At 39.4% G+C, this 15,349-nt stretch overlaps 1 long non-coding RNA gene across 1 annotated transcript; it reads right to left on the bottom strand.

The window, feature by feature from the left end:
- Positions 1-1,545: 1,545 nt before the first annotated feature.
- On the bottom strand, positions 1,546-14,949 carry LOC129468586 (uncharacterized). Its single transcript, XR_008652713.2, has 6 exons — positions 14,801-14,949; positions 12,465-12,641; positions 11,300-11,407; positions 4,523-4,596; positions 2,495-2,529; positions 1,546-1,784 (listed from the first exon to the last, which is right to left on the bottom strand). It is a non-coding gene; the product is annotated as an uncharacterized lncRNA (long non-coding RNA).
- Positions 14,950-15,349: the final 400 nt, after the last annotated feature.

The raw sequence follows: 15,349 nt of genomic DNA, 5'->3' as shown, positions 1-15,349 counted from the left end.
CATGAAATCACAGTGCATTCAGACTGCCCCCAACCACGTCACTAGTTTTCCAGCAGTACACTTGGTTATATCTAACAGCAGAATAGCAGGATGTTATGAAAAGAACACAACACTCGGAGAAGGCCTGGGGTTAAGGCCCTCCAAGATCACACAATCCTCTAGGTGTGTGATCTGGACACACCTTGCTGCCTTGCAGAGAGGGTGGGAAGGTTGAATTAGAAAACTGGCTTGTGCATTACACAGAGAGATGAGCATGTTCTGCTAGTTCTTTTCATCGCTACCATGTTGGTGATGGGGCTAAGCAAAACAGAATACTAGAGAGGAAAAGTCATGCTCAGAAATGTGACTTTTTATAGTAGAGATGATTGTGTGTTGTGGGTTGAACTAAGCTCCCCTCAACTTTGCAATTTATATGTTGGAGTCCTAAGATATAAACTACAGCTCTCCCACTGAGAATAGAGAATTTTATCTCCTCCTCTCTCTCTCTCTCTCTGTGTATGTGTGTGTATGTGTGTGTGTGTCCTGTTCTTCAATGTCCAATAATTGTGTCCAGGGAAAATAGAGATGCACAAATGTCAGACTCTTAAAAAATAAGAGAGAGTAAGGGTTCTAGGTTGTAAATGCCTCAGTTCAAATCTTGCCATTAGTGCTTGCTTCTGGGTAAAATTGAGTATATTTCTCATTCTCTCCTTGCCTTCAGCTTTCTCATCCATATTCTGAATATTAAAAACACCCATTTTATAACTTTGTAGTAAAGGAACAATCCACATAAAGCATGTAGCAGAGTGTAAATCCTCATCCTTCTTCTAAAAGAGGCAGTTTTGGCACAGGGTGGCAGGAAGAAGGGAGAGTTTCTTTACAGAGTGTGTGATCCGCATGAGATGGCACACCGAGTGCTCTCCTTTGAATGGCTTTATTTTTGCTTTTAAGGATGAGAAAGCTAAAGCGGAATGTCTAAAAGAGTACACAGGTCCTAAAGCCACACAGCCATGGTGATGGAAATATGATATGATTCAAATCCAAACTCAGTGGCCCTAAATACTGTGCTTCAATCTTTAAAACCCAAAAGACACGTGGACCAATGTTTGGAGGAACAAGAGGCTGTGCCCTTCTCCATTGTCAAACTTTAGGGAGAGAAGCCTTCAAGACATGGAGAGTGGTACCCAGCCCCATGGAGAGAAAGAGCATTTCTCACCTAGGAAGGTGCAGTGTAGCCAGAAGTGCTCAGGAGACAGCACCAGATTTTTGCTGGTGGGAGACTTCTGATTCCTTTTCCCTTTTGGGCTCAAAGCTTTGATAAATACAAACTCTCAGGACTAGATATCATTGCCTGTGGTAGTTCCATGTTTTATGTTCACCTAAACATTATACTAGCTTCAAGCCTCTATTATTTGGTTGGAAAGGCAAATCTGGATTTAATAAAAGACAAGTCAAACCCTTATATTCACTTTTGGTCATTTGGGCATCAGTGAAAACAATGAACAGAACTTCTAATGGTAAAACCCTTAGATGCAGCACAAATATTTATTCTGGGCTGAGTCATACCTCAGGAAAGCAGGCCTGTCATATCTGAAAACTGCCCCCGCACAACTGTGAGTTCCAGGATTGCACCCACTTCATTCTTGAGCAATTAAGGGCAAAGACCATCTCCCCTGCCTGTGGCCTCCTTCCATAGTCCTCAGCACCTAGAGGGGCTCAGCAGATCTTTACGGAATGATGAAATGATTTCCCAGTCGCTGTGGTTTGATTGTCCATCAGCAGCAGGTCATTGGGGTTACAAATATCTAAAAGGACAAGATTGAATGGACAGTCTTTAGCACTATTATATTCCTAAACATTTCTATTTTTCATTATTACTATTCATAACCGTTTTTAAAAGTACAAATGAGACTCAAATGGCAGTCAAATGCCTGCTCCTTAATAATTTCTTCTTAGAGTCTACGATTGCTCCAGAAGGGCAGATAATGAATGTACCCACTTGGCCATTTCTCCTTCAGCCTCCTCCTTACCCCAGGCCCATCTCCTCCCTACTATCACCTCCCTGCCTGCCAGTGTAGCAGGAGCACACAGAGCACAGCACGTGGCACATAGAACACGGCACACAGCACACATCATTCAGCAGAAGCTTCCCTGACTGTTCCTTCCAGACACCAGTTAGGGGCTGAATCTCCACGGCCAGGGAGAAGCAACCAATAACTGTGGAAATGAGCAGACTCAGTGGCTTCTCTGAGAAAACCTTTATAGTTATGAATAAGACAATGGCAATTACATAACTTTGGTCACTTTTAATCAGTCTTGTTTGTGTGAAAGAAACCCTGAAATAGTTGAGCTATGACAGCTTCTGGCAGGCAGTGGGCTACATGGCTTTCCAACAGCTATTTGGTTAATTAAAAGCGTTTCAAGCATTTCTTCATGTCCTCTAAATAGCTTAGGTCACTAAGAGGAGGGATTAAACCACTCCAGTTCCATTTTGCATCACAGCCTTCCAACTTACATTATAGACCACTTAGATACTGTAGGCCAACCAATCTTTAGGAATGTTCAAAATCAGAGGGAGAAAAATGCGCAGAGAAGTTAGTTTAGGAAATCAGATAATTAACTTTTTTTTTTTTTCTTTGAGACGGAGTCTCGCTCTGTCGCCCAGGCTGGAGTGCAGTGGCGCAATCTCGGCTCACTGCAAGCTCCGCCTCCCGGGTTCACACCATTCTCCTGTCTCAGCCTCTCCGAGTAGCTGGGACTACAGGCGCCCGCCACCACGCCCGGCTAATTTTTTTTTTTTGTATTTTTAGTAGAGACGGGGTTTCACCGTGGTCTCGATCTCCTGAACTCGTGATCCGCCCGCCTCGGCCTCCCAAAGTGCTGGGATTACAAGCGTGAGCCATCGCGCCCGGCCCAGATAATTAACTTTAAATCCAAACACCAATTGAATTATAAAAGACAAGACACATATTTAAAATTTTTTACAGTTAACCCATTTCAGAGGCACTCTTGTAGATGTCAGGAACATCATTGGTTTCCTTTGGTTCCATGGGGTAAGGAGATATTCGTGTTGACAGAACCTTGAGCACTGCTGAGCACAGAGCGTCTCAGATTTATCAGAAGTATAGCCAGTGATCAGAGCTCCCTGTGTGTGGAGGCCATACTGATTTTGATTGGCACAAATGATTCCTCATTATTGTGGTAATCAGTAAGAAAAATGTTAAACGTAATAAAACTCAAATAAGCTTACATTTTTAGTACAAATGAGATTATAGTCCTCCTTTTAGTTGCTTATCATTTTTTAGCAAAACAACAAGTTAAGTCTTATTTACCATTCAAATAATTAAAAACTTTCAGTCTGCATTGAATGATAATACATCAAAATCATGGCTCATCAAATCATTCATTAGTCCCTGTAGATTCATTTACTGCCTACCCTCAATGTGTCAGGTACTAGCCTATTAGGTTGGTGCAAAAGTAATTGCGGTTTTTGCCTAAGGTAAAACAGCAATCACTTTTGCACCAACCTAATAGAAGAAAAGAAGGCTACGAAATGAAGTTTTACAACATCCCTGCCCACAAGGACTCCATAAGCTAGTCAGGAACCCAATAATATTACCAGGTGTTGATCTCTTCCTATTTATGGGAAGCAGAGGAAATAGACTGACAGCTGTCTATTGTTCTCAAGCAAGATAAAATATACCAATGTCTTGGCATCCCTTTAAGAGGGTAATTAACACCAGCTAGCTGCTATAACAACTACCATATCTGCATGGCTTAACACAATAAAGGTTTATTTATTTTCACTCAAAGTCCCTACAGGTCAAGTGGCTCTCCTCCATCTTGTAGCCGTGGCATCTGGAAAATCTGGAATCCAAGGGTTCAGTGGTAGAAGAAAAAGATGGTAGAGGAAGTGCAGGCCTGAAAGTGATAGACATCATTTCCCCTCTCATTCCACTGAACAGAACTGAGTTATATGGCCCCAACCTAACTGCAAGGAAGGCTGGGAAACGTAGTTTTTTTGAGATCCTAGGAAAAGGCACAATATAGAGAACACAAGGTTGCCCCTCCTGCAGTCTATTGCAAAAGACCAGACACCTGCAAAGATAGAGGAGGTGATGCAATGCTTACAAAAATCCCATTTAACAAGGTATTTGCTTGTAATTCGTGCTTCTTTATTTTCTGTTCTATTTTTTGATAAAAGATTTGAGCCTCACTTTCCCTTACTTACAATACTTGGAGTTGCTCCTGTATTCCTGACCAAATCCTGATATAATAATTAGGAACATGGATTTTCATGTCCAGGAGACAAGGGTTGACATACCAGCTCTCCTACAAGGGTGGAAATGCTAATCCTACTTATCTCATAGGGCTGTTCTGACAATTAAATAAGTTAAGGAATCAAAGTACACTGTAGACTGTATAAAATCAAGGGAAAACAAATATTCCATCTAATGAAAAACTGCCATTTCCAAAGGTTATTTCTTCTCCATAGCTTTAATAAAATGACCTTTTAAAAGACCCTTTCATATGAGGTTGATACCTCTGAGAGCTTTATCTTTCCATAGAGGTCTTTGAAACTTCTGTTCCACATTCCTTCCCTTGTTTTGTCCAAACCTGTAAAGGAAGAGACATACGGCCCAAGGCTGCATGAGCTCCCCCAGACCATCCCTCAGCACAGCTTGGTGAGCCCAAGAAGGCAATAGGATCTGATTGCAGAGGAGCCCAATTAGACCCCCTTTCCTTGTTTGTTTAGTGTAAAATGAGATTTCCTGAGTTTAACATCCTGTAACTTTGGTTTATACAGCTGAGACTTCTGATTAACGTCTGAGATTGGTTTGCATCCTAGACAGAGGCTGCGTACCATTACAGAGGGATTTATTTGACTCCTCTGAGGACTCCATTTTGTCCTCCAAAAGCATTGCTTTTCTCAGGTTTATCCAGGAAAGCATGGGTGGCCCTTACATAAATCTGGAAATTAATTGTTGACTGTGGAAAGAAGGGGTCGTAGGAAATTCCTAAATTCTAACCTGAGCGCCAAGTCCCAGATTCCTTACGTTATTCTTAAATATCCCTTGCACCCTCCCCTCCACCCCGACACATACTTTTTGTCCATTTGTTTGTCTTTGGGCCTTATGTACATAAAACCAATGTATTCTTTGGAAAATGAGTGTGAAGGCTTTGTGTTTTTAAATTTAAATTAATGGTCTTGTGCAGCAAGTACAGTGGGCATATAACTGATTTTCCAGGGAATGTTGAGAGTGAAATGGGCACCTAGTAATATTCACTCTGAGATAACAGTCAAAAACTGGGACGATCCTTGCCAAACTAAGACTTGTGTTCACCCTAAACATAAAATAAAAGTCTTTTAAAAACTTTTGATACAATGTTATGTTTTTTCAATTTTTACATACTCAGGTCATTGAATAGCATCTCATATTACACATATGTCATGATGTCTACCTTACACGAAGCTATAATAAATGACCTCATGTGCTTTTCAAAATCAGTATCCTTCTCATTGCTCATGAATTTGCGTTTCTTTTACATATTTATTAATCACTAATATTTCAAGGTCTATAAATTGACTGTTCATACTCATTGCCCATTTTTCTGTTGTGTTTTCCTTTCCTTCCTGATTTATGTGAGCTCCTATGTATTCTAGATGTGAATTTTTTTGAAAATTTAAGATTTTATAACTGTCTTTCATTAGTGTCCCTTCTTCCATGTTTGTCTCTGACATTCTTGGTTAAATACATATTTTTAATTTAGAGGTAATCATATTTACAGCTATCCTTTATTTACATTTATCACTTTATTAAGTTTTCCTTTTTGGTTTGTGCTTTTGAAATCCTACTGATAGTCTTCCCTCATCTCAGTGATGTTCTTCCTCATTTTCATAAGTTTTAAATCTTTACATTTTACATTTAGGATTTTGTTCCATTTGGAGTTGATTTTTGAGGTGTTATGAGTTGGGGACCTACTTTTAATTTTCAAACTTTAGACCCAGGTTTCCCAATACATTTCCTGAGCCTCTGTGCTTTCACTACTTCACTACACATCAAGTTTGCAGGTTTCTCCATCTGTTCCTGGCTTGTATGTCAATTTCTGTTCTAAAATACTATTTGTTTGACAAATGTTTGGAAACATGTCCTATTATCTGGTAGGGCTATTCCCCCATCTCTTTTCTTCATTTCCAAAGTTTCTTAACTATTGAATGTATTTTGAATTGGTTTTCCAATTTGCCAAAACCTGCTACTGAGAAATTGCTTAGAATTGTATTGAATTGATTAATGGAATTTAGCAAAACTGATTATTCATAAAATTAACTCATCCAACAGGTAGCAGCAGCAAAAATGGCAAAGTGAGGACTTTTGAGAATTCCTTTCTCTATGGAAACAAAATCCTGGGGAAAAATGGTCTGAATCAACCTTTTCAGAACTCTGGAAATTAGCCAGAGACTTGAAGCAATTCAGGTTGCATTTATTCAAGAAAGGTGACAGAATCTCAGTAAGAACAGCAAGCTTTGAGGGATTTGAACTTGCCCAATTGCCTTCCTTCTTTCTCCATCTCTGCAGGGGCCTTAAAACCAACATCCCACCCTCATAATGAAAACCCGGCAGGAGGCAGAACAGGATTGGAGCTGCCTCAAAGCCTTAGGTCCAGAGAACTCATCACCTATGAGGATCCTCAATAAGACTCAAAGCTGATTCCGCCTCAGAAACCACGGAGACCCAAAGGCAAATTCAAAGTGCTGAAGTTAACTCATCCAATCAGTCAGCTCTTGTACAGAGCTCCTTTTTTTGTTCTTAGAGTTTGTTTTATTCTAATAAAGGTATTTTATATTGTTGTTTTATCATTCTTAAATACCGTATTTTTGTTGCTATTATAAATGGTATTTCTATTGCCATTTTGTCTAACATTTTCTGGTGGTCAAATTTCTAGCTAGTGTGGAAGAACACTGATGGTTTTTACTTATTGGTTATCTCTCTGGCAATCTCACTAAACCTCATGATAGTATTAATGGCTCCTCTGGATTACCCATCCCCTCTTGATAATTTCTGTTGAAATAATCACATTATGTGCAACTAATGACAATGTCACTGCTCTTATAGTCTCTATGTGCATTTCTTTTTCTTTTCTTAATGCTTTGACTCATTCAGTTGACTGCCATTCACAGACCAGATGTTGAACACTTACACATATAATGGTTGTTTTCGTTATCATGTGCCTAAAGAGAATGTGATTAAAATTTGCCAGTTCAATATAATATTGGATGTAGGGTTTTGATAAATAACTTTCAACAAACTACAAGATCTATCTTCCCTTTCTAGTATTCTAATGGCACTGGTTTTTTAAAAATGATAAATTGGTATTGAAGTTGTCTTATGCTTTTTTCTGTATCCATTTCCATTAAGATAATTATTTGGATTTTTTCTACTTTTCATTATATGATATATTGAATAATTATATTTTCTGAGGCTGAACTGTCCTTGAATCTCTGTTATGAATGCTGCTTGATTGTGAGATACTATTTTCCATGCTGTCATTAAATTAGTAAATTAATTTTTATTTAGGATCTTAAATCTACATATATAAGTAAAAGTGATTATTTTTGCTCTTATAATATCTTCGTCCAATTTTAGAATCAATCTTATAAAGTGTGAAGCCTCATGAAGTGTTTTGAGATGACTTCACTTTTTATATTGTATGGGACAAGTTCCATCAGATAGGGATTACCTGTTTCCTGGAAGTTTAAAATTACATAGCTACCTATAGACAATTATATCATTAATATTTAATTTTCTTTCATGGTTACCAGTCTGTACATATACACACATATTTATGTGTGTATATATACATATATAAATAAATTTGTATTGAGCATACATATATACATACATGCATATATACTGAATTTGGCATATCAGAAATCCATCTATTATCAATGAGATTTCCATTTTATTGGCAGATAGTTCTTACAGTGTTACTATACGTTAGGTTTAGTAATTTGCTTAATTTACTATCATTTTCCAATTTTCATAGTCCATTTTATCTATTACCATCTTCTCTCTAACTTCGGGATCATTTTTGTCAGAAATCTAGCTGACATTTTAGTATTTCCATTTCATGGGCTGAAGGATTTGTTAATCAGCTGGTGTGTGTTTTTGTGTGCTTTTTTTTTAAAGCAAAGATTTTTTTACTTGTACGAAAGTAAGATATAGACAAACTAGATGCTAAAAGAAAATAAGCAAATAAATACTCACTATGAAAAGTGAAAAATAATAGAAAACATTCTAATACATATGACAATATTTCCTTCTTTTAATTTCTTGCCTTTGGAACTTTTTAAAATTTTTATGATATTTTTTGAGACGGAGTCTCGCTCTGTCACCCAGGCTGGAGTGCAATGGCCCGATATTGGCTCACTGAAACCTCCGCCTCCCGGGTTCAGGTGATTATTTTGCCTCAGCCTCCCAAGTAGCTTGTAATACAGGCATGTGCCACCACACTCGGCTAATTTTTAAATTTTTAGTAGAGATGGGGTATCGCCACGTTGGCCAGGCTGGTCTCAAATTCTGGGCCTCAGGTGATCTGCCCGCCTTGGCCTCCCAAAGTGCTGGGATTATAAGCGTGAGCCCCCATGCCTGACCCCTTTGGAACTTTTATTAAATTAATGTTAGTACTTCTATCTTCCATATCTTTTAAATGTTTTCTCAATCATCATATTACTTTATTGCTTTGGAATGTATTCTGGAAGACATTATTTAAATTCAACTTACAAATTGATTCTTCAGCTGTATCTATTATCTATTATCTATTCATCTGTAAATATCCATTCATTAAGCTCTTTATTTCATCAATTTCATTTGTCATGCCCAAAGACTTCATGTATGCTTGTTCTTGTTTTCAATATCTTTTTTATTCTGAGGATATCTGTATATGTGTATATATATATACACACACATACACACATTTAGAGCTCAGAAAAACAACACTCCAAAAAGAAGGCCTCAGCAGCAGCCTCAGCAGTGAAAGTTTTCCTCTTTCTCCTGACCTTCTGTCTCTCAGTCCTTAGCCAGCCATAGAAATGAAAATCTCTCTTTCCCAAGGCAGATCATAGAAACCAAAGCCCCTCTGTCCCTAAGTCAATCATAAAACCTGGAAATATTACGTAAGTGTTGTCTCTGCCTTTTTGTGTAAAAACTGGCCACAGAGAAATTATCTGTCCTACCTTGTTTGACTGTAGATCATAAGACCCCTAATATGGTTTGGCTCTGTGTCCCCACCCAAATCTGTCCTTGCATTGTAATAATCCCCACATGTCAAGGGCAGGACCAGATGGATATAATTGAATCATGCGGTCAGTTTCCCCCATGCTATTCTCATGATAGTGAGTGATTTCTCACGAGATACGATGGTTTTATAAGGGGCTTCCCCTTTCTCTCAGCACTCATTCTCTCTCCTGCCACCCTGTGAAGAGGTGACTGCTGCCATGATTGTAAGTTCCCTGAGGCCTCCCCAGCCATGTGGAACTGTGAGTCAATTAAGCCTCTTTTCTTTATAAGTTAGCTAGTCTCAGCTATTTCTTCATAGCAGTGTGAGAATGGACTAATACCACCCCATTCCAGAGAGGGTCCTGCCCAATACTCAGAAGGAAAGAATGCAGGCTCAGGGAGGCTAAGAAGAGTCCAGATAGACAGGGCTTGCTGGGTGTCCCCACTCTGCTTATTAGCATTAGATCATATACTTTTGGTCCAATCATATTTCTATACAGCTGTGCATACTTTGCTGAACCTAAGCATAAAAACTGACAATTTCCTCTATATCTTTGCATCTTCATTCTGAAGGCTACTGTGTATATGCATTAAGTAAATTTGTATGTCTTATCTCCAATTAAGCTGCATTTTGCAAGATGATTTGTCAGTGAACCTTCAGAAGACAATATACATATTTTATATTCTTATTCTATAACATTCTGTTAGTTTTGATTCCTCAAGTATTGATATTTCTGTTTATTCAGTGGTTCTCATAGTGCTTTGGCCAGAGGGATTTCCTGTGAGGTCATCTTTTATTCTCATGGGACTCATTCTCTCTCCTGCCACCCTGTGAAGAGGTGACTGCTGCCATGATTGTAAGTTCCCTGAGGCCTCCCCAGCCATGTGGAATTGTGAGTCAATTAAGCCTCTTTTCTTTATAAGTTAGCTAGTCTCAGCTATTTCTTCATAGCAGTGTGAGAATGGACTAATACCACCCCATTCCAGAGAGCTGCTTTGTTTACAATGTGTGCTGGATGATGGAGTAAAAGCATGCCTTTAGTTTATTTTCTTCCAGGAAAGTTTGGGGCTGTTCCAGGGAACACAGTTCCCAGTGTTACATTCTAGGTTCTGGACTCTCCTTACTGCCTTCTCCCCACCATGGGGCTTTCTAGGATTTCCTTTCCAGGCACTGCTCTGTCCCCATGGTTATCAACCCCTCTGTCATTACATGTCCCACTTGGTGGAGGTGGGGCTCAGGGGCTCTGTCAGGCTGGCCAAGTCTGCTGTACCATTTGCTGAGGACTCCACCCATGCTGTGGTCTAGTTCCAAGTTAACGTCACCCACCCACTTTGGGCTGAGACAGGGCTGACCCATGTTTTATTCTTACTCTGTTGATGTTAAAGCACTGACAGAGATCCATTCAGGGAAGCATGAGAATAAAAGCAAAACTAAACAACCAACACAAAACAAGTCCACCCCTCCCTGGATGTGGGTGATGATTCTCTCCAGCTCCAGGCTGCTATCCAGTTCCTCTTCCACCTTCTGCTGCAGCCATGGGGACTCAATGACCTTCTCTCCTGCTAAGGGCTCGCCACAATCTTTATGTCAGGCTTTATAAAGTTCTGATGTCATTGACCTCCATGTATCATGCACGGCCTCTCAAGAATAGAGTGAAGACACCCATATCTTAAGTATCTCTTCTACAACCTCTAGTGCACTATTTAAAATTCTTAAAATAAAAGAATCCAGGATACAAGATGCAGGTGGTGATGGTCAGAATGAAGGGCCTGGAATAGAGATTCCTAGAAAGAAGTAGCATGAAGAACATTTGGAGGGATTGGTGAGCTGGCAGCCATATCAACCCAAGGCCCACTCTTCCTGCCATGGTTGGTGGGACTCGGTGTCTACAGAACAGCTGGTACAGCCTTGAATTCTTAGATCACATGCTGGTCACATTGCATGGCTTTGCTGAAGGTGAAAACTTGCTTTCAATATTAAAACTAGACAGAGTAATCATTGACAGATAGCAGTGAGATGATATCTGGTGGAGTTAAGTTACCTTGGGAATAGACGGCTGTGTTCAGAATTTATTTGATGTGCATATGCAGTCTGTCATCTTTCCAGCCAATCCCATATTGCTGTCTTCCCTCTCCATTATCTCCCCAACCTGAGAGATTAAAGAGAAACATTTTGTTTGTCAGCTCAGAAGTAAGCACTGTCCATTACCTGATAAGACTGAAGCAGGGTTTAACAACCCAATTTGAACCAAATAGAAAATGTCCTATCATGATATCAGCCAGTCTCTTTGTTTGTGCATACTGTTCCTGTGTTCTTGATAATCTGGTAAAACCCAGCGAAACTTAGTATATATGGATGTCAGAAATGAATGCTCACTTTGGAAGCCTGCTGGAAGAAGTCAATGCATTTGTCTACAGGAAGTGCTTAGATTTATAACCTACAGGATTGAGGACAGTGAAAATGAGAAAGGCATTTCATGTCAATTAGAAAATATCTCCAGAATCTTCTGATTCTATCTCAAGTGAGAAGCCAAGTCCAAAAAGGCTGGAGACCAATTTCTAATTATCATCTTTGTATTTGTATAAGTTTTGACATTTTGGGAGGGATAAAAGTATGTGCCTATGAATATCCAGATGTTAACTCCTCTGAATGAACAAAGACAGCGCTTCCCCCATCACCCGGGAAATTCAGTAGGTGAAGTAGAACTTAGTAGAGCCTGTGTTTAGACCCTTGGGGGATGTTGGTTTAAGAACTCTACTACTGGCCGGGTGCGGTGGCTCATGCCTGTAATCCCAGCACTTTGGGAGGCCGAGGCAGGCAGATCATGATGTCAGGAGTTCGAGACCAGCCTGACCAACTACCCAAGAATTCTGTGAGGTGTTTTATACCATCCACAACCTATAGATGAAGAACTGAGACTCCTAGATGCATTTAACTGCCCACAGTACTAAAAAGCATTGTGCGTATGTTGCTAAAGACATACAAGACATTATTTTCTCTCTTTACCTACAAAATCTCCACTGAGCTTTCTTGGAGACAAGTCTGAGATATAGCATGTCGGTAAACACTGACTTAATGTGTCTCAACTTTTAAGGAAGAAATAAAGGTAAACAGCAGTGATTAGCCATTGTCACCATGCTGTTTGTCCTGGTGCTGAAATCGTGTGTAGCAGACGGGCTCTGAGTGGCTCTATTTCTCATACATACTTTTATCTTTAATGTGGGTGCACAAATGTGGCAGAAGTTCAGCTGTAGAGTGATGTGATCAGCCAAACAGTCCCCTGTGGATAGAAAAGAAAGATTGTAAGATAGGTCAGGAACACAGAACTATTGGTCATCCCTTCGAAGTGCAGCATTGGTCTTGGCTTCTGATCCAGGTTGAACCTAGATTTAAAGAAAAATTAAACCATATTGGTTTGTTAATTAGGAATCTCAAATACAGCCATTATCGTCTACTGAGGTCCTCAGCAACAGAAACATTGAAGAAAGAGTGGAGAGTGAAGAGAAAGAGAGAGAGAAAGGAGGAGGAGAAAGAGGAGGAGAGAAAAGGAAAGGAAAGAAGCAAAGAAGAAAAGAGGAAGGAAGGAAGGAAGGAAGGAGAAAAAAGGAAAGAAAGAAAGAGGAAGAAAGAAAGAGGAAGAAAAAAGAAAGAAAGAAATAAAAGGAAGAAGGAAGGAAGGAAGGAAGGAAGGAAGAAAGAAAGAAAGAAAGAAAGAAAGAAAGAAAGAAGAAAAGAAAAGAAAAAAGAAAGAAAGGAGAGAAGGAAAGAAAGGAAAAAAGAAAGAGAAAGGAAGAAAGAAGAAAGAAAGGAAGAAAGAAGAAAGAAAGAGAAAGAAAGAAAGAAGAAAGAAAGAGAAAGAAAGAGAGAAAGAAAGGAAGAAAGGAAGGAAGAAAGAAGAAAGAAAGAAAGAAGAAAGAAGAAAGAAAGAAAGAAAGAAGAAAGAAAGAAAGAAAGAAAGAGAAAGAAAGAAAGAAAGAAAGAAAGAAAAAGAAAGAAAGAAAGAAAGAGAAAGAGAAAATAAAGGGAGGGAAAGAGAGATAGACAAAAAGAGGGGCAAGTCACTCTTCATCTCTGTGTATATATAGATACATCTTTGCCCTCGTAGAACTTACTGCCTGAGGACATTTTCAATAAAATGTTAAGATTCCAATGGTAGATAAATGAGGCAAATATGAAAGGTCCCTTGATACATGGGAGAAAATTCAATAAATTTAAAAACAGAAAAATTTTTCTTGGCCAATAATCTAATAAATAATAGATTTAAAACCATCTTGTGATACGAGGCATAGATAGAAAAATTTGCATGCACACATATATGTGCACGTGAACACACAGAGACCCCCACTCTGATATTGGTGAGACTGGGCTGCATTTAGCATGCAGCAGCTCCTGAGAGCACTTTCCAGTCCAATAGCATAAAAAGAAACCAGAGCCTTCTTTGATTGTTGTTGCTCTTTTCCTGTGACCAGGTGATCCCATCATTTAGAATTTTACCTAATGAAAAATTTAACAGAAGCAAAAATCTATTCAAGCACATTTCTTCTATCTAAAATAATACAAATTCCCCATCAATAATTGGTTAATTACTGTATGTAAAAAATATTAGATTTTTCAACAACCAAGAAAATGTTGGTACATTTAAAGACTACACGGAACTGCTGGGCATGGTGGCTTATGCCTGTAATTCCAGTCCTTTGGGAGGCTGGGGCAGGTGGATCACTTGAGGCCAGGAGTTCAAGACCAGCCTGGCCATCATGGCAAAACCCCATCTGTATTAGAAATACAAACAAACAAACAAACAAACAAAACTGCATGTGGTGGCTGGTGCCTGTAGTCCCAGCTACTCAGGAGGCTGAGGCACAAAAATCTCTTGAACCTGGCAGGTGTAGGTTGCAGTGAGCCGAGATTGCGTCACTGCACTCCAGCGTGGGCAACAGAGCAAGACTCTGCTTCAAAAAAAAAAAAAAAAAAGAAAAAGAAAGACTTTTAAAATGCCCAATCATATATGTTTTATTGATACCTAATGCACTTATAAAATTGCCTAGCTACTGCAAAATATATAAGCTTTTAAACATACGTGCTGTAGAAAAGAGTTCTTATGATATAGAACATACCTTGAGGTTAATTTTGAAATTTGAAACAGCGTGATTTGCATATTACAGCCTGAAGAAAATAACAGTGAGAATTCTCTACCTCATACTCTTTCCTTCCTCCTGCTCCTACTCATATATCCTTCTTTCACCACCGCATCTCCCCTCCCAATAAAATCTAAGCCATGTGACTTTTTTCAACATCTGCTTCCTTTCTTTTCTTTCACAGAAAGCACGCATGAATAATCAGACCGCACTGCTGCTGTTAATTGTAAAAATCATTAGTAAACTTCCAGGTGCTGTTTACTATATAAGCATTGTAATTTTCTATCCTAAAATCAGCAACTCCCCCACATCATTGTCTGCCCCAGGGCATGAGCACTGTGCAGCTTTGAGGTTGTCAAAGGCGGTTGCAGCCCCATTTACTGGGACTGAAAGAGATCGATCCACACCTGCAGCGTTTGAGGCAATAATTCCTGATATTAACCAGACCTCATGAGGAGAGGGCCCTTTTGCCAGCCTCCTCATGATTCAGCGCTCTCCAATCCATGTGGAATCATTGAATATGCTGTGATTGACTGACACCCACCATGTCCATTCTTCCCCTTTCTGCCATCACTCCACCTATTGTCCAAAGATTCTGGAAAGAAACCTGTAGAGAAGAGAAAGCGAGTTTAGATGCCATTTGTCTCTAACTTGTAAGCCCGGCATGCCTGAATTTTTGCAATTGCAAATACAGTGCAGTGGAAGAACAAACTCAAGAACCTTCCAGAGCCCAAACTGCAAGATGCAGGAAGAATCCTGGAGATTTAACTGAGAGAAGAGATCATAGCACAGAGAGGAAGTAACTTGCCCAATGCCATACAAACACTGCCTAACGCTTTGGTTACACAAAACAGATTACAACTTCCATCTGTTTCCTTGAAGGCACCTGTGGTTTTCCTCAAGAAATTCAAGATAAAAGAAAACAAAGCTTGAGTTTACATTTTCCCAGGTACTAC

This window comes from Symphalangus syndactylus, chromosome 18 (assembly GCF_028878055.3).
Source record: "Symphalangus syndactylus isolate Jambi chromosome 18, NHGRI_mSymSyn1-v2.1_pri, whole genome shotgun sequence".
In the NCBI taxonomy this organism is placed as follows: Eukaryota; Metazoa; Chordata; class Mammalia; order Primates; family Hylobatidae; genus Symphalangus; species Symphalangus syndactylus.
This window is presented reverse-complemented; position numbering and strand designations above follow the sequence as displayed.